We start from the raw sequence: 25763 nt of genomic DNA, 5'->3' as shown, positions 1-25763 counted from the left end.
TACACCGTGGGTTTTGCAGTTAGGCAGAGTTATGCTTTAATGAGGCTCCATGTTTGTCAGTTGTGTTAGTTGATAATTGGGTAAGTAAGGCACTTAGTCTAATTCTAACATTCATCTGTAAAATTGGGATACTATTATAATAACACTGGCCTCAGATTTGCTATAAGGATCTAAGGATACTGTGCATAGAAATGAGAAAATAATCAAGAATAGTCCCACCTAAGTTCCAATCTACACTCTTCTCCCCAGATAACCAATTCTATTTGTTTTCTTATCCCTCCAGGGGGTTTTCATGCAAGCATATGCAAATTAAAAATATATGTATAAGTGTAGTCTTCTTTTGCCTCCTTGCTTACATAAAAGGAACACACAGCTGCTCTATACCTTTCTTTTCGCTTAATCTATCTTGGAAATCTTTCCAAATCACTACAAGGAGAGCTTCCTCATTCTGTTTTTTTTTTTAAACGGCAGCATGGAGATTCCATTGTGCGACTCTAGCACAGTTTTTAACCATCCCTTATTGGAAGACTCTTGGATTATTTCCAGACTTTTCCCATAACAAATAAAGCTACAGCGAATATCCTTGTACACAGTGTCATTTTGCATGTGTGAGTACATCTGGAGGGTTTAGACCTTTGTAACTTTTTAAAAGAACTTTATTGGTATATAACTTAGGTTATTATTATTATTACTTTGCCAAATTGCCCTCCCAGGGTCCATGCCATTTTGCAATCCTTGTAATGTTTGAGAATGTGCACTAAACTCCTAGCAGGGAGTACTTGCAGAAGGTAGGGGTAGAAGGCCCAGAGAGGATTTTAACTCTCTTTCTTTAAAGATTACTATATGTTAAACATTTTTTTGCATATAATATTATATATTCTTATGGTGGAATATTTTAAGAAGTAGAAACACATGGTAAGAATGTAAAGTTCTCCTTGGCCAACACTGTTTTCATCCTTGCAGCCAGTGGCTCCTTCTCAGCCCTCTCCTCCTTGAGATCTCCAAAGATCTCTTCCCAAGATGCTCTTGTCCTCTGGCTTCTGCAACATAAACGTTCTTCTGGTTTTCTCATATTTCCCTGATTTTTCACCACCTTGTCTGGCTTCTCTTTCTTCTCTTGCCTTGAAAGATGGCCTAAAAACAGACAATATTTACTGAATGCTGACGGTGCACAGGAACAACAGAATCCCAAGCCACAGGGAGCTTAAGGTCTCAGGGGTGTGGCAGGTTTTCAGAAAAGGCAGTGGCCCCCATTTCCTCCTGCCTCTTCCAGCGTGAGCGTCTGCTAAAGCTGCCACAACAATACCACAGACTGGGTGGCTTAATCAGCAGGAATTTACTCTCTCACAATTCTGGAAGCTAGAAGTCCGAGATCAAGGTATGATCTCATCCTTGGCTTACAGACGGCTGTCTTCATGTTCACGCGGCATTCTCCCTCTATGTCCTAATCTCTTCTTCTGTGTCCTAATCCCTTCTTCCTGTAACTGGGAACAAGGCTACCAGTTACACTGAGTAGAGCCCTACCTGATGGGAAGGGCATCAAAGTCATGCTGTCAATGAGCACGCTTATTGTTAGGGACCAAACTGTGCACCCACACAATTCATATATTGAAGTCCTAATCCCCAATACCTAGAAATGTAACTGTATTTGGAGAGAGTCTTTAGAGAGATACTTAAGTTAAAATGAGGTGTTTAGGCTGGGCTTTAGGGTGGGCTGTGACCCAGGATGACTGGTGTCCTATAAGAAGAGCTCTGCACACAGGCAGACACAGAGAAAAGAGCACGTGAAGACACAGAGAAGCTGGCCATCTACCAGCCAAGGAGAGAGCCCTCAGAAGGAATTGACTGTGCCCACACCTCAATCTTGGACTTCCTGCCTCCAGAATTGTGAGAAAATTAGTGTTTCTTGTTTAAGCCATCTACTTGGTTATGGCAGCCCTAGCTAACTAATACAGAGAATTATGCCATTTGCTATACCATAAATCAAGAAAAGAACTTACTGCAGAAAAGAACTTAAGTTCAAAAACATGAACCAAGAAGGCCCATCTCTGGGTCCCTGTCTGAGATGGAACACCATTTAAGGTCCATCCTCTAGGGAGACGAGCGTGGCCGATACAGTGGAAGGGAGTCAGCTTCCCTGTGTTTCACACACAGATACAGGGCAGGCCCCAACCTGGGGCCACGATCACCCCTGCCAGGATTTCAGCAAAAAAAAAAAGAAGAAGAAAAAGAAAGAAAGAGAGGAACAGAAAAAGAGAGAGAGAGAAAATGCAAGGGACAGATTTTGAGTATACACTGTAAAAGGGAAAATACTATTTTCTTTCACTAACAGATTTATCACCAAAACTTGGAACAGAATCATTTCAGTGACTTTAGCAGAGGACGTTTTGCTGGGTTTTAAAAAGTTTGCAGATCTCCACAGCCATTCTTGTTACAACAAGTAGAGTAGCTGGGTTTTAATTACTTGTCTTATAAAAGGATTCACTGGGCTACCTATTATTAGCGTATATTATTTTTCTCAATGCTTCAGACACTTTGGCGTTTATTTTACTGTTGCCATAGAAACCCAAGTCTGTAATAAGCAGCTCTTTTAATTCTGACAATTAGGCTTATATAAAAGAATATTTTAATGAGATGAAGAATTTGGAGGGCCCAGCCGGAGGACTGGAGGAAGAACCTTGTTCTCCAAAAGGTTACAAAATTGATTTAGATTATCCTTTGTTACAATTGCCTTCTTCAACAACTGCTGAGTGTTCATTAGTCAGGCCTTTGTAGGATCTGCATTTTCCATAAAGATTGGAGGTTTGCTTATTTCATAAAATCTGTAATTCCACCCACCCCAGTCTCCCTCTTACACCCAGACAGCTCTCCTGCTTAGGGGAGATGCCAATTCTCCTTTTTGCTATAAATCAGAAAATTTCTAGGTTTATCTTCAGCTTCACAGAAGAATAAAGGCTTTTAAAAAAATATCAGTCAAAATAAAAAATATCAGTCAATAAAAAATAATTATACCTTTATGAGTTATGGAATATTTAGAAGCCATAAATCTTGGTTTTCTCACATTCATTGTTTATAAAAATATTTTGGAGTAATATTTCTTCATTAATTATAGTGCTCTATAGTCCATGCACATAGCACAAAAATCAAGAGACAGATAGTGAAATATAAGTCTCCTTTCTCTGCCTGTCCCCAGGCGGCAGCCATTGTTACCACTTTCCTTTGTATTCTTCCAAAGCTATTTCTGTGGTCACACACACACACACACACACACACGGGCAGTATACATCATTATGCATATTGTGCTATATCTTGCTTTTTTTCACTTATTACTGAAAATCTGAATGCTCAAATTTGGGTGTGGTTCTGTTTCATTCGGAGAAGGCAATGGCACCCCACTCCAGTACTCTTGCCTGGAAAATCCATGGATGGAGGAGCCTGAGTAAGGAGCTGCCTTGTCCCTCACAAAGGCCTTTCCCTGTAATTATTTGATAGTCACATACTGGCTGTTAGAGTCATCATGTGAGGCCCCGGCAATGTGAAGGTGAAGACCACGAAGTCCACACTTTCTGGGGCACACACTAGTAGAAGAGGTGGCCGCCTGTGACGGGATCACTGCCCAGCGCACAGCTCTGCGATGTCAGGTGGAAGCAGGCAGGAGGGAGGGAGTCTGGCTTGGCTTGGCTTGGAAGAGGGATGGAGGGGTTCATAGGAAAGAGGCTTGAGCAGCATCTTGAAAAGTAAGCCAGGGGATGAACTTATAAAAGAGAAAGAGACTCACAGACTTTGTGATGGACAGGTACGCCCTGCTATATTTAAAACAGATAACCAACAAGGACCTACTGTGTCGGACATGGAACTCTGCTCAAAGTTGTGTGGCAGCTTGGGTGGGAGGGGGGTCTGGGGAGAATGGACGCATGGATGTGTATGGCTGAGCCCCTTCAGGATTCACCTAAACTATCACAACACTGTTAGTCAGCTATATCCCAGTAGAAAATGAAACAAAATTTTTTTAAGTAAGCCAGAAGCCCCAAGCAGACGAGGGCAAGGCCATTTCAGGTAGAGGGCACAGTAAGTGCCAAGTCCTCCAGCGTAGAAAATAGCCTGATGTTTTTGGGGAACTGACAGTGCTTTGTTATGGCTGGGACAGCAGGGTGTGTGTCTAAGTTAAACTAGATCAGTGACTCTCAAACCTTTTGACCACAACCCCAAGTTAAGAAACATGTTTTACTTCATCACAGTGTGTGCAAAAAGGAAACAAAATTTCATGAAACAATACCCCTATTATATGTACTCTGTTTTTTTTTTCTACTGGATTCTATTCTATTTTTTATAATGCCAGTCATGATTCACTACATAGATTTCACAAGCCACTAATGGGCACTATCTGTAAGCTGGGAAATTATGGAGTATTTAGTGTCTAAAGACTCTGATAGTCTGTAAAGTAGTCAGCTTTCCCTGATCTACGTGACTGTGTGTGCGTGCTCAGGTGCTTCTGTTGTGTTGGACTCTTTGCAATCCCATGGACTGTAGCCCACCAGGCTCCTCTGGTCACGGGATTCTCCAGGCAAGAATACTGGAGTAGATTGCCATGCCTTCCTCCAGGGGATCTTCCAGACCCAAGGATCCAATCCGGGTCTCCTGCATTGTAGGCAGATTCTCCACCCGCTGAGCCACCAGGGAAGTCCTATGTGACTGTGAGCATTTGTTAAATAAGAACAGATTGACAGGAGTCAAGAAGGTTATTTATTCAGCACATGCCATGTCTTAGGTATTGGCCTGTCTGCTGGAGGTACAGGGGCAAGGGAAAACAAAACAAGGTCCCTACCCTCACAGAACTAAAAATTGGTCTCACAGATGAATTATGTGCTGCAACAACTTAAAAATGCATGTTTTATTATTAAATTAAAACATGGCTATTTAAAAAATTCAAACTATGGAAAAGCATGTAACATACAAATCCCCTATTCTCATAAGCCAAATAGAAAAAGAAAAAAATCCATTTACTTTTTCGTGCATAAATTACTGTGTTTATTTCGGAAAGAAAGACTAAATTTCAGGCTGGTTCAATCTCTGGCCCTTTGGGAAACGTTTTGGGGAGTGCAGCTCAGTTTCCCAGAGTTTGACTACCCCTACTATGATGGCTAGTTTTATGTATCAGCTTCACTGGGCTAAAAGGATGCCCAGGTAGCTGGTAAATAATTATTTCTGAGTATATCTGTGAGGGTGTCTCTGAAAGAGATTAGCATTTGAATTAGCAGACCATGTAAGGAAGATCTCCTTCACCGATGAGATGGGCCTGAACAGATCAAAAGACAAAGGAAGGGTGAATCTGCTTTCTCAGCTGAGATATTGATCTTTCCCTGCCCTTGGATACTGAGGCTATTGGTTCTTGAGCTTTCCAACAGAGACGGGGACTTACCATCAGCCCCTCCCCCCATCCTCAAAAGCCAATGGACTCAGACACAATTGTGCTGTCAGCCTTCCTTGGCCTCTGGCTTGTGGACCGAATGACTTCTCATCTTCCAAAGCCACGTGAGCCAATTCTTGTAATAAACCCCCTCTTATGTATTTCTATATATCCTATTGGTTCTGTTTCTCTGGAGAACCCTAACATACCTCTCTTGAGAGAGTAGGTCTAATCAGGTTTTTGCTCCAGAAAAGTTGAGGCCCTGAGCCTTTGGTGCTTTGCTTTGGTAATGCCACTTTGTTCAGTTCAGTTCAGTCGCTCAGTCGTGTCTGACTCTTTGTGACTCCATGGACTGCAGCATGCCAGGCTTCCCTGTCCATCACCAACTCCTGGGGTGGGGGCGGAAATGCCACTTTGTGATGACATCCTATTAGGCAACCAGCCAGCTGGTTCCTCCACATCTTAACTGCAACAGGAAAGCTTTTGGGCAACTGAGGACACTGAACAATGCTCTAACCACTGACATGACATAATCACTTTGGGTGTCTATGCCCAGATGCCTTTTGCCTGATTCCCCCAAGGCTGTCTAGGGATTAGACTAAGTAAGAGTCCTGGATTCTTGCATAAACTTTTGCTTCCATTTGACTGTCCGGGGCTATACTCTTAAACCTCTAAAGAAGGCAGAAGAGGAAATAATGTGAGGAAGTTGGATGTGATCACACCTTGAGAGGGAAGATTTGGTTTGAGTTGTTCACCATTCAACACTAATTCCTAGAACAGCTGCAGACTGCAAGTCTCTGTTTGGGGGACTAAGGGTACCTCAGGGTTGAGTTCTGCTACCATATTTAACTTAAAGAGCTGGAATAGTTGGAACAATGTCAACTTCCACCAGGGTTCTCCACTGTTTTCTGGAGAAGCAGAGCATTTTACAGCCATTGTGTCTACCCAAGGTGAGACACACACAGAGGATCAGCTTAACCTGCCCGTATTTAGTTGGAAAGAAATTTGAACACGATGAAAAGAGGATTTAGTGCCTCCTGCAGTTGCTAAATTATGTCCAGGGAAATGTTGTGTTGGCCTTTATTTACGAAGCAGTTTTATATTTCCAGGGTATTTGGTTCCTGATCTATTTATAAAATGTTTCCGAGCTTGTTCCTCATGTTTTGACACTTCCTGATAAAAATATCTTTTGTTCTCAGTCTAGAGCTTTGTTTCTCCATAAGGGATATATGTTACTTTTTTTCTGTATTCATTTTCTATTCAGGCCAAGGCAATTCACAACATTAGTTGAACATGTGCCTCGAGCATCTCAGAGCAGAAAGTGAGCCTCATCTATCTTTCTTTTTTCTCTCTGCACAACAGCTGGCACACAGGAGTTCAATTTTGAACAGTTAACTTTTATTGAGTTACTACACAGACTTAAATCTTGCCTCCAACTCACTTGTTCTCTGATAGGGACAGATGACCAAGAACACAACAAAAATATGCAGCAGAATCTATAAAGTGCCACTGGGTGTCATGAGAGTGATCACAATTGATTTGGGGGCTCAGCAAAATTTTATGGAAGTAAATGAAATTTAAATTGGACCTGGAATGATTCTTAGGGTTTTAACATTTATTTCATGTTACTGAGTATTCTTTATGCCAGGAGCTGGGATACAGTTTCTGTATCTAGTTGACGACCTAGCGTCTAACACAGGAGATGATGTGCATTCCTCGAGACCTGATTAGGGGCAAGTAAACAAAACCAGCTCATGCCACCTTAAACAGAAGAGGCACTTGAATGGCATGTACAGCTGTGAGGCCCAGAAGGGCACCAGGCATAAGTGGGTCTCAGAAATCAAAGAACGTAATCTCTGTTTGGGCCTCCTCTTTTTTCCCCATTACAACTGGGCTTCCTCTATGCGGTAATGGTTAGAAACCATGGTGTGCAAACTGGTCACAGATGACTTCTGGCTTGCATCATCTCAGCTAGTAGACCTAAAGAAAGAGAGATCTCTTCACCTTCCACAGACACCATCCTGCAAAGAGACGCTGACTGACCTGGTTTGGGTCATGTGCCTATAACTATACCCAGAGAGGCCTGGTGCCACATCTGAGAGCTACACTATAACCACAATGAATGAAGGCGGGTCAGTTTTTTAACTGCAGGGTAAACTTGCTATCAAAGGGAGGGAGAGGCCAGGGAGGAAGAGATGTTGAGAAGATGAACACAACAGATAACCTCTACAAATGTTAATAAAAAACTACAGCCAAATGTGCTGTAATAAGAGTGTTTAACACCATAAAAACACTGATAAAGGAGGGATTTATGTTATGGAGAGGGCATTCCTGAGGGAGCAAAATAAGTAAATAAAGCCATAGAGGTGAGAAAGCACTGGAGATACTTATGGTCCAATTTGGCTCAGCACTGGGCAGGTACCCCTGGTGGCTCAGCTGGTAAAGAATCAGCCTGCAATGCGGGAGATCCCCGGGTTGGGAAGATCCCCTGGAGAAGGGAAAGGCTACCTACTCCAGTATTCTGGCCTGGAGAATTCCATGGACTTACTTTATAGTCCATGGGGTTGTAAACAGTTGGATATGACTGAGCAACTTTCACTCAAAAACTCACTCAACTGGGTAGGTATACCCAGAAGTACAGAAGGGGTTGAAGATAATGGAGAAGGTTTTAGAGATATGTCTAAAATGGTGACCTTATGCCCTTTGGGGAAGTGTTTTAATGCAAGGTCAATCTATACTTAAGTTGGTGGGTTCAAAGGGAGTAATGGGGTAGGAATCATAATTTGAAAATGTTCCCCTGCCAAGCATGGGGGGCACATAACACTGCTCTCTGCATCCCACTCACTGACCCCTGCCTGCCATGTCTCCTCCACCCCCAGAGCCCTGGGCCCCCCAGGAACTTCCCTTGGCCTCTGCCTCTTCAGCTTTAAACTCTCCTGCAGCTCCAATTCCATACCACCTGGGAAAACTCTAACCCAGGACAAGCCCTTCCTTCTGTGCTTTCCCCATATCTGACTCCAGGAGCTGAGCAGTGCTTCAGGGCAAACTGGTGCAAGATACATTCAGGATGGCCAACTTTCAAAGAGCCCTCTGCATGGCCAGACAACTCCCCTTTGCTTTTCTGTTCATTTTCTTACATGTTGATCTCAACTCTCTTCTATTATCGTAAACCTTTATCCTCCTTTCTAATCCTCTGCGACCTCCAGCTAGTGGATCTCACCTTTCACTCCAGAGAACTGAATCTTCTCAGCTTCCCACCTTCCTCATCTCTCATTCTCTTCATCTGGCTTTCAGTTCAGTTTAGTTCAGTTGCTCAGTCCTGTCCGACTCTTTGCGACCCCGTGAATCGCAGCACACCAGGCCTCCCTGCCCATCACCATCTCCCGGAGTTCACTCAAACTCATGTCCATCGAGTCGGTGATGCCATCCAGCCATCTCATCCTCTGTTGTCCCCTTCTCCTCTTGCCCCCAATCGCTCCCAGCATCAGAGTCTTTTCCAATAAGTCAACTCTTCGCATGAGGTGGCCAAAGTATTGGAGTTTCAGCTTTAGCATCATTCCTTCCAAAGAACACCCAGAGCTGATCTGCTTTAGAATGGACTGGTTGGATCTCCTTGCAGTCCAAGGGACTCTCAAGAGTCTTCTCTAACACCACAGTTCAAAAGCATCAATTCTTCGGCGCTCAGCTTTCTTCACAATCCAACTCTTGCATCCATACATGACCTCTGGAAAAACCATAGCCTTGACTAGACGGACCTTTGTTGGCAAAGTCATGTCTCTGCTTTTCAATATGCTATCTAGGTTGATCATAACTTTTCTTCCAGGGAGCAAATGTCTTTTAATTTCGTGGCTGCAGTCACCATCTGCAGTGATTTTCGAGCCCCCCAAAAATAAAGTCTGACACTGTTTCCACTGTTTCCCCATCTATTTGCCATGAAGTGATGGGACCAGATGCCATGATCTTAGTTTTCTGAATGCTGAGCTTTAAGCCAACTTTTTCACTCTCCACTTTCACTTTCATCAGCAGGCTTTTTAGTTCCTCTTCACTTTCTGCCATAAGGGTGGTACCATCTGCATATCTGAGGTTATTGATATTTCTCCTGGCAATCTTGATTCCAGCTTGTGCTTCTTCCAGCCCAGCGATTCTCATGATGTCCTCTGCATAGAAGTTAAATAAGCAGGGTGACAATATACAGCCTTGACGTACTCCTTTTCCTATTTGGAACTAGCCTGTTGTTCCATGTCCAGTTCTAATTGTTGCTTCCTGACCTGCATTTCTCTTGCTGTTCCAAGCTAACCCTGCACCCTGGCTTTGATCTCTGCTGCCCCACCTCAATGTTGTGAACCTATGTCCTTAGTTCTCCAGGCACTCTGTCTATCAGATCTACCCATCTCAAGCACCTTACCCACCTCAAGCACCTTACCCCTAGCTGATTCATTCATTCTTATGCAACTACTCTTTTTAAACTCTTTCCCATGAACATCAAACATATTCAACTCTTTCCTCTTACAAAGGAAAAGTCCCAGGTCTTTAGCCCCCTCCAGCCACTACCTTATCTTATTCCTCTTTGAAAGTGAAAGTGAAGTCGCTCAGTCGTGTCCAACTCTTAGCAACCCCATGGACTGTAGCCTATCATGCTCCTCCGTCCATGGGATTTTCCAGGCAAGAGTGCTAGAGTGGGTTGCCATTTCCTTCTCCAGGGGATCTTCCTGACCCAGGAATCGAACCTGGGTCTCCTGCATTGCAGGCAGATGCTTTACAGTCTGAGCCACCAGGGAAGCCCTTACAAGCCCTACACCAAGCTTTTTGAAGGACTTATCTGCAGCCATACTCTTTCACTTATTTTCTCCTCTTTCACTTATTCCTCAATCCATGGCATCTGACTTCTCCTGCCATCTTTCATTGAGTAGTTCTTGCCAAATGAAATTAGTTCAGTTATTCACCTTTAACATTCTTCACTGCTTCCTCCTACTGCAGACTTTATTTTCTTTGCCTCCACAATGCCACACTCTTTCTTTCTTTAAACGTCTCGGTTATCTTTTTATTGTAGTAAAATGTATGTAAAATTTGTGTTTTTAGCTATTTTAAGTGTACAATTCAGTGGTAATAAAGACATCTATGATGCTGTACAACTATCACCACCAACTCTTTCCATAATTTTTTAAAATAGAAATTCTGTACCCATTAAGCAATAACTCCCATATCTCCCTTCCCTAGTCCCTGGTAACTTCTAAGCTACTTTCTGTCTCTATGAACTGGCCTATTCTAGACATTTTATATAAGTGTAATTGTACAGTATTTGTCCATTGTGTCTGGCTTATTTCACTTATCACGACATTTTCAAGGTTCATCCCTGTTGTAGCATGTAGTAGAAATTTATCTCTTTTCATGAAATTATGAATAATATTCCAGTGTATGGATATATCACATCTGTTGATGACCTCTAGTGTTGTGTCCACCAGGGAACAGGGGCATGCAAGTAGCTGTTTGAGTCCTTCTTTGCATTTCTTCTGGATATACACCTAGAAGTGAAATTGCCGAGTCATGTGATAATTTTATTTTAGCTTTTTGAGAAAGCTCCACAGTAGATGTACCATTTTACAATCTCACTTGCAATGTATGAGGGTTCCAATTTCTCCACAACCTCACCAACACATATTATTTTCCATTCTTTAAATTATAGTCCTTATATTAGTTTGCTTGAGCTGCCATAACAGAATACCACAGACTGGTTGGCTTAAACAACAGAAATTTGTTTTCTTACAGTTGTGGAAGCTGGAAGTCCAAGATCAGGATGCCAGCAGGGTTAGTTTCTGATTAGGCCTCTCTTCCTGGTTTTCAGAGAGTACCTTCTTGCCCTATCCTCACATGGCCTAAAAGACCTCATGTCTAGTGTCTCTTCTTCTTTATAAGAATATCAGTTCAGTTCAGTTCAGTCACTCAGTCGTGTCCAACTCTTTGTGACCCCATGAACCACAGCATGCCAGGCCTCCCTGTTCATCACCAACTCCTGGAGTTTACCCAAACCCATGTCCATTGAGTTGGTGATACCATCCAACCATCTCATCCTCAGGGCTACTGAATTAGGACTGCACCCTATTACTTCATTTAACTTCAGTTACCTCTTTAATTACCTCAGATAAGCAGATGATACCACTCTAATAGCAGAAGGTGAAGAGGAACCAAAGAACTTCTTGATGAAGGTGAAAGAGAAGAGTGAAAAGCTGGCTAAAACTCAACATTCAAAAAACTAAGATCCTGGCATCCAGTCCCATCACTTCATGGAGAACAGAAGGGGAAAAAGTGGAAGCAGTGACAGATTTTATTTTCTTGGGTTCCAAAATCACTGCGGACTGTGACTAAATCCATGAAAATAAAAGACACTTGCTTCTTGGAAGAAAAGCTATGACAAACCTAGACAGCATATTAAAAAGCAGAGACATCATTTTGCCAACAAAGGTCTGTATAGTTAAAGCTATGGTTTCTCCAGTAGTCATGTATGGATGTGAGAGTTGGACCATAAAGAAGGTTGACAGCCAAAGAAGTGATGCTTTTGAATTGTGATGCTGGAGAAGACTCCTGAGAGACCCTTGGACTGCAAGGGGATCAAACCAATCAATCCTAAAGGAAATCAGTCCTGAATATTCATTAGAAGAACTGATGCTAAAGCTGTAATACTTTGGCCACCTGATGTGAAGAGCCGACTTACTGGAAAAGACCCTGATGCCGGGAAAGATTGAGGCAAACAGAAAAGGGGCAGCAGAGATGAGATGGTTAGAGAGCATCACTGACTCAGTGGACATGAACCTGAGCAAACTCTGGGAGACAGTGAAGGACAGGGGAGCCTGGTGTGCTGCAGTCCATGAGGTTGCCAAGAGTCAGACACAACTTAGCGACTGAACAACAAAAGGCCTTATCTCCAAATATAGTTACACTGGGGGTTAGGGCTTCAACTTATGAATTCTGGGGGACACAAGTCAGCTTAACAGCTCTCCTGTAGATGTGAGATGGCCTCTCACTATGGTTTTCTTTAGCCATTTTTCTATCTCCTTTGAACATTCAACCTCCTCACTCTTGTTGGTCAGTCTCTAAGTTGTGTCTGACTATTTCGCCCCAGGGACCTCTGTCCATGGGATTTCCCAGGCAAGAATATTGCAGTGGGTAGCCATTTCCTTCTTCAGGGGATCTTCCCAGGTGAAGGATCAAAACCGCATCTTCTGCATTTGTAGGTGGATTCTTTACTACTGAGCCACCAGGGAAGCCTTCAACCTCCTCTATCCAGCCATTAAATGCTGGAGATGTCAAGACTTGGGCAGAAGCCCTATCCTCTTTCATCCCACACTTTCTAGGCCATCATGTTCTCCTCTGCAATTTCAGATACATGTCTGCGACTCCCAATTTTAGAACTCAGGACTCTCTTTGAATTCCAGACTCCTATAACCAACTCTATTCAATATTTAGATGCTTTATGTATTTGTACATATTTAAATAAACTCTTCTATAGTGCCTACTATGTGACAGGCACTGTTTTAAGTTCTTTAAATTAGCTCATTCGCTCCTTATAAGAACTCTATGAGAAAGGTAATATTCCTAGCTACAGGTAAGGAGACTGAGGCTAAATGTTTTACATTAACTTGTGTGCACTCCCACAGCTGGTAAATAGCAAAGCTAGGTCACTCCAGAGCAGATGGTTCTGTACCGTGGTCCACGCTCTCAATTGTTTTGCTATACTGCTTCTAAAATAGCCCCTTCAGCTCCATTCGTTCAGGGTCAAATTTCTGATTTTCAGGCCTGTATTAGTTTGCTATGGCTACTAGAACAAAGTCCCAAAAATTGAGTAGTTTAAATAACATAAATGTATTGCTTCACAGTTTTGGAGGCTAGAAGTCCAAAATCAAGGTGTTGGCAGGCTTGGTCCCTTCCAAGGGAGATGAGAAATAATCTGTTTCATGCCTCTGGCCCAGCTTCTGGTAACCTCAGGCATTCCTTGGCTTATCAATGGTGTTCTTCCTGTGCTTTCACATGATCTTCCCTCTGCACATATGTGTGTCCAAATTCTCTGCCTTTTTTTTAAGCTGCACTTTGTGGCTTGTAGGATCTCAGTTCCCTGACCAGGGGTTGCATCTGGGCCCTCGACAGTGAGAGTGCGAAGTCCTAACCACTGGACTGCCGGGGAATTCTTTCCCCTTTTTAAAAGAACATCGAGTCACTTTGGATTAAGGCCCACCCTAATGATCTCATTTTAACTCTGTAAGCAAATAAGGTCACATTCTTTAACCTAATAGACTAAAGTCCTCATCCTGAGACCTACATTCAGAGGTACTGGGGTTAGGACTTTAGCCTATCTGTTTTGAGGGCACACAATTCAACTGATAACATTTCCAAACCTGGCCTACCATGGTTCCCTAGCTCAGTGAATACCTCAATCATTTGTCCAAGTCCTAGGAGTCATCCTGGCACTTCACTTCCGTCACCCCCATGCTCAGGGCCCCGCCGAGTCCTGTTACGGTGCGTGAATCACTCTTAAGATCTTCCCTGCCCTTCATCTCCACTGCCACCATCGCAAGTTGTGCGCTCACTCTCTCACCTGGACTTCCATAACAGCCTCAAGCTGGTCTCCACCCCTTCCATTCAGCCTCCATACTGTGCCCAGAGTAAACTTCCTAAATAGTTCTGACATCTGACTTGGGTCCACCCCTATCCTCATTCCCTCCCTGCATGAAAACTCTGTTGGTTTCCCACTTGCTATTAAGATATAAACCAAAATCCTTACCCTGACCCATAAAGCCTTCCCTGTTGAGCCCTGGGCCCGCTCCTGGCTCCTGTTCTTCCACCAGTCCTGTCCTCCGCTGCATGTCTCTTTGTTCCCTGGATGAGCCTTGCTCCCTCCCAGCATGAGCAGGGAGGGCACTTTGCCCACAGTGTCTTCTGCTTAAATTTGCTCTCCAGTTCTTACTCTCCTCTCTAATCTCCTCCTTTGTCTTTCAGATACTGTCCCTTTCTTGAGGAAGCCTTCTTGGCTCTCAAAGTTGACTGAGTTTCCTCCACTATATTCTCTTATTGAACTGGGTTCCTTTTCTTTGCAGCTCTTCTTCCATTTGGATTAGGCTCATTTGTGTTTGATTTTTTTCTCAGTGGCCGCCACCAAAGTATAAGCTCCATGGAGGAAAGATCCATTCTGCTCACTATTGCAGCCACCGTGCCTATCATAGACCACACATCCAGTACATATTTGTTGAGTGGACGAATAGAGAACTGGTTAGTCTCCATTTGCTGCTATTTGATTCCTCTGAGAAGGGAGGCTGACCTCTGCAGATTTCAGATTTGGGGCTGGCTGGCTTCTGAGTCTGAGCAGAGGGCTGTACCAGCAGATCAGAGAGAAAGAGAAGAGAGGCATCAGACTGCCTGCCTCCTGACTTAGGAGCTGACTATAGCTCCTAAGGGACGGCAGCTCTGAAACAAGCTGGCCCTAGGCGTGCTCATTGCTTCCCACTGTTGCTAGTTTCTGATGCCTCTGCATTACTTTAAATTTTTTTTACTGTGCCCACAACTCCGTGAGTAGTTCTCCTTTGACCCTAGCTGTAACAGATAGAGATCAGTTTTAAGTCTATTGTCCAAGCAGCAGGGAGTAAGGGCCTGAACAGGGGAGACACTCAGAAAATAAAGATGGGGATAGATTATGAAAAATAAGTGCAACAAACTTTAGTAACCGAGTCCACATATGAACTATACTTTCTGACAGCAGGCATTATATTTCACTTGTTCTTTATGTCAATGCCTAGCTTGTAGTAGGTACTCAATAAATATTGGTGAAATAATTGACTGGAAGGGTTGAAGACGATTCCATATTTCAATCTTGGGTGATTCCTCTTAAAGAGAGGAAAAGTCTGGTTCATTTGCAAGCAGCAGTTAAAGTACCAGCAAGAAAGACACAGAATGATACTGAAGAAAGAGTGTGGACCCAAAGTCCAACTTTCCCACTTGATCTTGGGTAAACGACTTGAGATCCTTCTTTGAGATTGTTTCATTATTTGTAAAATGGGAATAAAAATCCCCAATTCACAGTGCTGCTAAGAGGAATACTTGAGATCATATGTATAGAGCATATATCCACCCTGAGAGGGCCCTTCACCTTCATATCATATACTGAGATGTGACACAGAGATCCAAAAACATCAGGGACCATTCACAGGGTTTGCTTTTGAAGTTGTTCCTTGTCACCATAAACCAAGCCCTTAGTTACCTGTGTGTGTTGTACCTTTTCCTGGACTCTCACTGTGGATTTTTAAAATCTTACTTCCATCTGCGTTTTGTGTAATTCTAGCAGGTTACAGCTTGTGCTCTCATTACTCAGTAGATTCTATTTTAGCCTTTAGGACTCCGGACTCCCCGGGGTGGACATGAGCCTTCCTCCTTATATTGTGTTTTCACTTTGAGCACTTAAGACCATCAGGAATACACTGACCCTGTAGCAGAGATGGAATTCAGACTCGAACATTCCTTTCACCCTTGGCGCCCTTTGTATCTTCTCAAAATGTCTCTAGACCAACTCCTATTGGTCTCAAAGATATAATTTCCCCCATCCAACTAGACAGTTGGCTTTGTATTTCAGTCCCAAAATGGTTGTTCCCAACACTGTACTGGATTTGCTGAAATAACTATGAATGTTTCCCCAGAAGTTGTGGGAACTGGGCAGACAAGATGAAGAAGTTCCCTTTCAAGATATTTATAATTCAAATGACCTCTGTTGACCTGCTACCCAGAATTAACCTTCCCTTCTAACCCAGATGAGTTGACTTTCCTATTGTTTTGTCACTCCTTTCTCCTTTAAGGCATTTCTGTAAGACTAGGCTTTGAAAGAATCTTACATATCCGGTTTTATTTTAGTGCTCCAGGCCTCAGGATTCAAGAACATTTTTCATCACGCAGTTTACTCTGGTTGAACATTCACAACTTCTCACACATGCTGCTTCTCTAAGATTACCAAGGCAAAGTTAGTAATTTCAAATTGAGAATGCATGCTTTAAAGATGCAAATATTGACTATTTTAAATATGCATTAAATAGGTTGTAATAGTAAGACTCATGGAAGCCCATGAAATTTAGCATGGAGGAAAAACAAAAAGGTATGTATTGAGTCTTCATTTGACGCATACAACTCATTCTTTCCTACAATTTCCTTATTTCCAGATTTCTTAGTCATAGTATCTTAGGGTTACCTAAAAATGTTCCTGCTACATCATGGAAATATTTGCATTCTAACCAAATAATTTCAGAGCTTCTCAAAAGCTGAGGGAGATCCTGGCTGCTTCCATTATTTTTTGAGGTCCCCAGAATATTAAACTTTTTTTACTGGCTACTCTGCACAGCTTGTGAGATTTTAGTTTCCTGACCAGGCATCAAACCCATGCCCTCTGCAGTGAAAGCATGGAGTCCTAACCACTGGACTGCCAGGGAATTCCCAAACTGTTTTTCCCTAATAAAAATTGGTGGCGTTTTAAATGTCCACATTTTAACAATTGATGCCTTTCACACAAAAGAAATTATGACACCAGACAGTTGTGCTAGTCAGAAGATAGTTAAAAGATTTAACTTTTAACACAAAAGGTGATGTAGTTTAGTCAGGGATCTCAATTTTGAATTTGTATCAGGGGTGTCTTCTTTCAACCACTCTATCAGAATATTTTTGTGTAACCTCCTTTGGAGGTGAGTCAAAAGCCCAAATTCCAGGCCTTTCATAAACATGGAGCCTGAGCCAGATAGCCTTCCAGCTCTGTGTCCTTTCCTCCTCCTCCTTCTCTCACTCACATTATTATTTAGTAATACACCATGAATTAAAGAGGACGATCAGCAAGCCTTATCCACTTATTCAGTGGTGTAAAGAAAAACTTTGAACAATCCTAGCTTGGGGAAATGCAACAAAGGGCAACTTCTAAGACTAGTTTTTCCCCCAAATGTTAGAAGCCTAGGTTTTTCTGAGCTGATTTTTTTAGGAGTTGGCTTGACATGTCTTGTTTAGATCACAAACTCTTTACAAAGGAACTACTTATTTTGAGCTATTACTAAAAATAGCAATGAATATTATTGAGTAATTCCTATTTAAACTATTTAAGACTTAAACAGGAAAACAATTTTCCATTGATGATATGGGCAGCACTAACATTTATGCACATATGTTTCTAGCTGTGGGAATATCCTGTACTCCATGATCCTAAATAGACCCCATCACTGTCATTGAACATATAATATACACATATATGTACAGAAGTAAACATTCAGGTGATTGCCTTTGACTTAAAAAATGCTGTCTCAATTTTAGCAGCCCAGAGAAGATAACCTGACCGTCTGCATGTAATTTGTAGCTGGAACCACCCTTTTGTTAGACAAGTGGGCTGTTCTATGGTGTCAACAGAAATCAGATACAGGTGGACTTAGGTCAGCAGCCACCTCGCCCGGGAACTACTGGGTCAGTGGGACACTGGAAGGGAGACGGTGGATGGTGCAGCAGACCCTCAAAGCAACAGCTGAAAGGTGTAGGGACCGTGGTCCTCCTAAGAGGCTGAGAAGTCTCATCGTAACCCCATTTGCTCCAGGCCAGCCCAGGTACAAAGTGGATTAATGAAGGTGAAGCAGACTGGGGCTGAAGGTGAGCTCCTGCTTTTTCAAAGTGAGAAAGAGACAAGTGGAGATATAATTTCAGCAGAGATGGCAAACGAGTATGGAGAAAAGAGCATTTAGAGAATAAAGGGAATCGACAAATATATTCCCTTAATAAATACTCAGAGAAGCCATTTCAAATGCCAGCCTCCTTGCTGATAGATTTAAAAGGTTATTAAACAAGTAGCAACTATTTATTGTTTCTTTTAAGTTACACATTTTTGAGCTTGTTTGATCTTCTTAAAAAACCCAGAATGCCCCCCCGCAATAAATACACTGCACTGAATTCATGATTGCCTCACAATTTCCTCAGCACATAGACCCAAAAGGTCAAATGGCCTCGTGTGTTGTTTTTTCTGAAAATGGAACTGTCTTTTCAACAGATACAATTGGTGAGTTGAAAACAATGAAAACAAAAATACATCCAGTTGAAAAAAACCATGAGATCCCAAACACTGAACTTTATCATCTACTTCAGTAACATAAGCGGTAGTTCATCTAGATGGGGGTTACCAGCCAGTATTATAGTCATTCTGAATAATACAAACACAAGTTATAATTACTTGAAATGTTAACTGTTTTTACTAAGATGGTTGCAAAGCTGTTTTTTGTTGTTTACTTATTTGCTTTTGTAACTGGAACTCTAGATTACAACTTTCAAGTGCTCTATGGACCAACCCTTTGATGCAAAGTTAGGGGCTTTATTTAGAATAAACTAGGAGGTCTTTTTTTTTTTATTCTGAAATTAGGATTCCATTGCTCATAAAAGTTACAAGTTTTTGTATCACCATTTGCAGGTCTTCTCCCCCTAGAATTTCTCTCATTTCTCTTTAACAACAAAAAAGGAAAGGAATACAATCTTGAGGAAAAGTGCGATTGTTCACCGAGACAAAGCCAGCCATTCTCTGAAGTTAAGCAGGGACTGTGTGGCACAGAGCAAACTGGCAATTATTTGATTTTAATTCCTGAACTTGAAATTAAAATAAGAAATGGTCTCTTTCAGAGTCTAAAGAAAAATCCCACTGGTGTAGAAATTTTGGCAGGGGTAAACAAGGGGTCTCTGGTTGTGCCAGTCAGCTCTCTGGGGAGCAGGTGTTGACAGAGGGAAGTGGGGAAGGGTTTCTGGGGAGTAAGAGCTGAGAAACAAAAGGGAGGGAAGCCATCTGACCCAGGCTTCATTTTGACAAAGGCTTTGTCAAAATGAGGGGCACTCTGCCTGGTCAGTACAGGGGTCCTCTGTCTGGTGGAAATAGCTGGGCCCGGGCCACCGCCTGCCTCAGTCACTGCTGTGGCTGCCCTGGAAAGAGCCAGACCTCACTCCAAAGCCCGGAGTGGCCGGGGCAGGTCTGGGGAGAGCACATTATCGCATTATGGGAGCACCGCCCGGCCTCCAGCATCCTGCTAGACCCAATTCCATCCCCCTTCTAGGGGAGCCTTTGCTTTCCCTCCCAAACCCCTCAAATCTTCCATGATCTTCACCTCCTCCCTATCCCTAGGAAAAGTCGATGTTCTTCTCACTTCCTTAAGCAGAGCACTTCAGTGTGATAAAAATGCCTTTTGTTTCTCAGTGGGAGGAGTCATCTCTTCTATTCAAAGAGGGCTGCCTGGCATTTTCGCTGGATATGTTATAAATACACATATTAAGCCACTCCCTGAGTATGAGAAAATGGTTGTGGCAATTCTTGCTCTAAAAAGCACTTTCCCCTCTTTAATTGTAAACAGAAACAACTGGGGATGGGAAGAGCACAGGGTGAAATCTGAGCGCAAAAGCTGAGTTTACTGCGCAGGGCGCCTGCCCACTTGACTTCTCACTTTCTAAGCTCACCTTTGGGGCTAAGGGTTTACTTCCCTCAGATGACTGGTTTAGGGTGGTTTAGACTGGTAGAAGCTAAGAGTGACTTTCTTAAATATTCGTGACTAAACAGAATTAGGGAATCAAACAACATTCTTTGCTTCCAGTTGACATTTGATAAATGTTGCTTCTGCTACTTAATTGATAATTAATTCTGTTGAGAGCAGGAATTTTACTCCACAAACTCAAAAGTGCAAAAATAATCATATTCTTGATTTGTTTAAAACCAAATGAGACCCCTATGTTTTTCCTATATTCAAATTCTGGAGACTTATTGATATGTATTATTTTAAAGATGGCCTATTTTGTAGGAGAGAAGCTTAAAGGTAGGATTTTTAGGTCAAAAGGTCAGTGTATTCTGAAATTGGACATACAGTTCCACATACAATCCCACACTCAGAAGTTTGAGAGCACCTGGTTATCTACACCCTCACCAGCCTGGAAGTTATCAATCTTTTCAACTTTTGCCAAGCAGATGGGCAAAAATTCAATTTTGTTATGATTTTAATTTTCATTTCCCTGGCTACTGGCAAGATTGAGCAACTTGTTATGTTTATATGGCATCTGCACTTCCTTTGATCTACTGGGTCACCTGTCTTATTGATTTCTAAAAAGCCTTATGTAAGTAAGGGCTCTTAACTCTTTGTGTGTGTGTGTGTGTGTGTGTGTGCTGCAGATACACTGATAGTTAATTAATCACTTGTTTTTTGACTGGTTGTGGGTTAAAAAGACACAGACCCTACTCTCAGCTCATATTCCAATGGGGGCATCAGCTGAAAGACAGATAATGATAATACAACTTGACAGAGCTGTACCCCAGGGGGCACTTCTAATATCTGCAGCAGGCAAAATTTGCTTTCGCATTAGTATTATTTTTTAATAATGAAAACAATGTAACTTCATTGAAGGCTACTGGCATACTTCTATCATGAAGTCAGACAAAACGATGACCACTGCAGGATTTTGCCAGAGCTTGACCACTCATAAACTTATTTAACTTCTACCACTTCTCACATGTCCCCTCTCAACCTACCACTCCCAAATTCCATTCTTCCTTAGAGTGTTTCTACCCACCCTTCTATTTTCAAAGGAATGGTATGTTAGTTTGTGACAGAGATTTTTTTTGTAGATCTCCAGTAAGTCTTAGACTCTTTAATACATGTATTAAAGCCATCAGAGAAGATTTAGTTTCTTCAGATAATTGACTATGCACAAAGAAGTTTCAGACTTTATATTTTAAAATAGGGCCCATTTTCCTATGTAGTATTAACTCATTTAACAAATTTTGATTGCTTACCCCCTATATACCAGGCACTGTTTTAAAAACTGGGGAAAAAACCCAACTGTGGATATAATATTACATCTACATGCTCATGGGACTTACGGCCTAGTTGAAGTAGAGAAAGGCATTAAATCAATATAAACATAGTTTATAATGTCAGGTACATACTATAAAGAAAAATAAGATAGCTTAAGAGGAGTGTTATGGGATGAATTATGTCCCTTCAAAAAGATGTTAATTCTCAGTACCTGTGAATGCGACCTTATTTGAAAATAGGATCTTTGCAGATGATCAAGGCAAGATGAGGTCATTGGAGGAGGCCCTAATCCAATATGACTGGAGTTCTTACAAAAAGGGGAAGTTAGGACACAGTGACAGACACACACACAGGGTGAATGTCATGTGAAGATGAAGGCTGAGATTTGGATGGTGCTTCTATAAGCTGAAGGATGCCAATGAGTGCCAGCAAGCCACTGGAAGCTAGGAGCAAGGTATGGAACAGGTAGTCCCTAACAGCTTTCAGAACAAACCAACTCTGCCAACATCTTGATCTCAGACTTCTAGCTTCCAGAATTGTGAAACGATACATTGCTGTTGAATCAAGACATCCAATTTGTGGTACTCTGTTATGGAACTCTTAGGGAACTAATACAAAGAGGAAAAGTAAGATTTTAAGATGGGATGATGGGGGAAGTTCACATGTGAACAGAGAACAGAATATAGTCAAGCAGATAAACTGGAAGAAGCATGTACCAGACAAGGGAATGTCAAGTGCAAACAACCTCTGGTAGCAGCATGCTTGGCTCTTGTAAGGATCACCAGGGTCAGGATTCCTGATGCAAACTGAGCGAAAGGCAGGGAGGGTGGGAGGAGGTAAGGTCAGACTGTGTAGAGATCTACTGGCCGTGACGTGTGGACAGCTGGCTTTTTTCTGGGCACCATGAGAAGCAATTGGAGGACTGTAGGCAGATACATGATGTCATTGGTGTCACAAGAAGCAAATTTAGTTTCCTGTTAAGCAGAAAACAAGGTTAACTGTATTAGCCAGTGCTCTTGGAATTGTAAGTAACAGAGGTTCAACTCAAACTTGACTAAACAAGGGAGGGAACTTAACTAGATCACATAACTGAAAAGTCCAGGAGTAGCTTAGGCAGGGCGGGGGATCAGCTCTGATCATCAAAGATCTGTTTCATGCTTTCCTTCTTTCAGCTCTGCTTCCTGTATGTTGACGTCCCTCGCAGACAGGTTTTTTGTCATTATGTGGCAAAAGGACCTTTTGCAGCTCGAGACGTTCATACTTCTTAGTACTGGAAATCCCGATATATATATATAGTTCTACAATAAGTAGCGGTGATTTCTGAAGACAGTTTTTTGATCGACTGGCTTGGATCACGTGTCCACCTCTTTGGCAAGGGAGCCCACGCACAGACTGGATGATACAGTGTATGAGAAGCGTTCACCAACAGAAGAGTGATGTCAGGGCCACCATGCTGCCCAGCTTCAGAACTCTAATTCATGATGTAGTGTATGTGAATGGGACCTCCTGGAGTCGGGGAGTGCACAACCCCAGAGAGGTCACACATGGTGGCCCTTGGTTCTGTAAACTAAAGAACGGCAAAGGAAGTTGGGCAGGCAAAACCAGCAGGTATCCCCTAGTACATCTCATTATAACTTTAAGAAAGGACTTTTATTTTTTAGGACTGTTTATGACAAGTTCTTCGGAGAAGGCAATGGCACCCCACTCCAGTACTCTTGCCTGGAGAATCCCATGGACAGAGGAGCCTGGAAGGCTGCAGTCCATGGGGTCGCTGAGAGTCGGACACGACTGAGCGACTTCACTTTGACTTTTCACTTTCATGCATTGGAGAAGGAAATGGCAACCCACTCCAGTGTTCTTGCCTGGAGAATCCCAGGGACGGGGGAGCCTGGTGAGCTGCCGTCTATGGGGTCGCACAGAGTCGGACACGACTGAAGCGACTTAGCAGCAGCAGCAGCAGCAGCATGACAAGTTTTTGGCTGGGCTTTTGCCTTCTTGGAACAAAACATGACTCATAAAATGCAAATCTACAGTAGATAAATAAATAGATTTATTTTAATTTGTCTAGGGACATCCTCTTAAATTTAAGGAACAGCAATAATCCACCTTTGATAACAGTACTATAAATGGAATTATAATTCATATATTATGAGCAGTGGCTCTTCCTTTGTAAGAACTTCACACATTCATTTATTTCATGACTATTGGTTGGGCCCCTGATACTGATAAAGAATTCAAACATAGTGGGGGAACCAAACAAAACTTATTTCTGTCCTCATGGGTGAGATCGACATTGGACAATGAACATAGATATAAATATATACTTTATGTTGTGATAACTCTGGGGCTTCCCTGGTAGCTCAGACTGTAGAGAGTCTGCCTGCAATGCAGGAGACCTGGGTTTGATTCCTAGGTCAGGAAGATCCCCTGGAGAAGGAAATGGCAACCCACTCCAGTATTCTTGCCTGGAGAATCCCATGGACAGAGGAGCCTGGCAGGCTACTGTCCATGGGGTCCCAAAGAGTCGGACATAACTGAGAAACTAACACACACACAATTATGATAAAGGAAAAGAACTGGGTTCTATCAGAGAGAATTGACAGGAGGTGGGGGTTAATTTAGACTTGCATCAGAGATTTATCTGAGGTTGTGACATTAAAGCAGTTTGCTGAAGGATAAATAGGAATTAGCCAGATGAAGAGTGGGAGAGGCAGGCAGAGTATTCAGGCAGAGGGACCAGTATGTGTGAAGGCCTTGAGGAATTGTGGGTTTCACCAGACATCCCTGGCCAGGCCCAGGGACATTATCCCAGACATTTCCATTTCCACTGATTGTTGCTTTCCATAATATTTCAAATTACACTAAATTACACACATTCCCTTTTCATCATTACATGGTAGAATGAAAGTTTAGATTTCCCCCTCTGATGTATAAATATTTGTATATACTAGTGTACTAATATATGAGGATCACAAACTGATCAAAAGTCATCAGAAGGTAGAATTTATTAAAGGAGGACTGTAATTATTTCATGCTGACAATATGTTTTCAAGTGTTTCTTAGTAATTTAGCATTTCAGTTTCTATGACTTTGTGGCAGAAAAGAAGATGATGAAAAGATTTAGAAAAAATCTTTTTTTCTAAACACCAGGTACAGACAGGAGTTTAATATTTAAAGGGAATTATCTGAAGTTCTCTCCTGGCATCTGCTAAGTGAAGGAGAGAAACCTGGGTGCTAGCCACTGGTGAGGCGGTAAAGCTTAGATGTCATGGTTCAAGACTTGATTAATCAGAATCCCAAAAGAAAATAGATGGCCCACTCAGAAGAGGCTAAATTGGGATGTTTATATACAAAGGGACTGTTTTCAAAGCTGTATGTGTGCAGGCTTAAGGCACTTCTTAATGAGTCTATAATACCCAGGCCCACAGAGATGAGGAATAGAGATGTTTCCTGGACCCAAGAGATAGAGAGGGCAAGAGACACAGAGTCGTGTATCACTGCCACTCTATATGAGAGAAGCAATGACCTTTAGTCGAGGGACACTGCCAGCTGGAGGCAACTTTATAGGAAGGAAACAGAAGGGTGAAGCAACCTGATCTTCTTCTTCTTCCCTTCCTCTGACTTCTAGTTGAACCCAACCAGAAGGCAGAGTTATGAGCATCCACTGATGTGGTCCATACAGATCAATATTCCAGGAAGAGTGCAGGATGAAGAAGAGAATGAGGAGATCTGACCCTAAGGAGGAAACAGATATTTTGCTACAGTTCTTAAGAGGCTTTCCACCAACCCCCAGGTACACAGCTAGTCAACACCATGCTGCTTGGAATCCATCCAGTTCTTGTTGACCATGCTTCATCGTCATGAATGTGCAAGGATGTGTATTAAAAAATACCAAAGTGCTTATCTGCTGATTCCTAGGATACCTTGCAAACTGGACAAGTAGTATCAACTCCTGCTTTTAAAGATTTAGACTATTTGCTTTTTTTTTTTTTCAACTGCAAGCCAGTCAACCCCTAAAAATGTACAGCCCACAGACTTCTGCAATCAGGTGCCCTTGGAACAATTTCCTAATTAAGTGATGAGATCCTTGAAGAAAGACATTTCTATCATACTGCTATCATTTTCATTACTCATCTTGGTTTTTAAATATCACAGAAATTTTCAAATATGAAAAATAGTATAAAGATAATGTATACTCATATCTGCTACCCTAATTTAGAAAATGTTAATATTTTGATGTTTCAGAAATTTTAAATAAAATATCACAGGGTGGAAGGCTTCTTGTCACTTATTATCTCTACTCATTCAATAACTTTCATTTTAAAAACACATATTGAGCAACGACTTGCTGCTGCTGCTTAGTCGCTTCTGTTGTGTCCGAATCTGTGCGACCCTATGGACTGCAGCCTGCCAGTCTCCTCTGAGACATGGGATACTCCAAGCAAGAGTACTTAGAGTGGGTTGCCATGCCTTCCTCGAGGGGATCTTCCCAACCCAGGGATCCAACCTGGGTCTCCCACATTGCAGGC

At 42.3% G+C, this 25763-nt stretch overlaps 1 long non-coding RNA gene across 1 annotated transcript in view; it reads left to right on the top strand.

The window, feature by feature from the left end:
• Positions 1–25484, top strand: part of LOC129627056 (uncharacterized) — a 94025-nt gene extending 68541 nt beyond the window's left edge. Inside the window, exon 5 of the long non-coding RNA XR_008702401.1 lies at positions 24863–25484. This is a non-coding gene — a long non-coding RNA (uncharacterized LOC129627056). The remainder of the gene's footprint in view (positions 1–24862) is intronic.
• The last annotated feature ends 279 nt before the right edge of the window (positions 25485–25763 follow it).

Source organism: Bubalus kerabau, chromosome 14 (genome assembly GCF_029407905.1).
Source record: "Bubalus kerabau isolate K-KA32 ecotype Philippines breed swamp buffalo chromosome 14, PCC_UOA_SB_1v2, whole genome shotgun sequence".
Classification (NCBI taxonomy): Eukaryota; Metazoa; Chordata; class Mammalia; order Artiodactyla; family Bovidae; genus Bubalus; species Bubalus kerabau.
This window is presented reverse-complemented; position numbering and strand designations above follow the sequence as displayed.